Genomic DNA, 282 nt, shown 5'->3' with positions numbered 1-282 from the left:
TATGGTGGCCGTTAGTGCCTAAGCTCTGGCACTGTTCCGCAGTGATGGCACTCGAGGGGGGGGGCAGAGAGAGAGGGTGGGGGGGTCAAGGCAGTCCCCGTGGCAGCGTGGGACGTATATCCATCAGAGGAGAGGCTTAAGAGCACTTCATTAACGTGTTAACTTCTTTCAACATCATGTCTCTTTCCCGTGTTCTGTGACTGGCTGCGAAATGCTGGTGTGGTTCGGTGAAGGGCCTTCTGCGTGTCTGTTTTGTTTATCTGGCTCTCTAATCTTCTCCCT

The 282-nt window shown here is 53.9% G+C and overlaps 1 protein-coding gene across 1 annotated transcript in view; it reads right to left on the bottom strand.

Annotated features, from left to right (window-relative positions):
• The window catches only part of LOC119589411, a 7,520-nt gene that overhangs the window by 931 nt on the left and 6,307 nt on the right, over positions 1-282 (bottom strand). The window lies entirely within an intron of this gene.

The sequence above is a fragment of the Penaeus monodon genome, chromosome 25 (assembly GCF_015228065.2).
Source record: "Penaeus monodon isolate SGIC_2016 chromosome 25, NSTDA_Pmon_1, whole genome shotgun sequence".
Lineage (NCBI taxonomy): Eukaryota > Metazoa > Arthropoda > Malacostraca > Decapoda > Penaeidae > Penaeus > Penaeus monodon.
The sequence above is the reverse complement of the archived record's forward strand: the minus strand, read 5'-3'. Positions and strand labels throughout refer to the sequence as shown.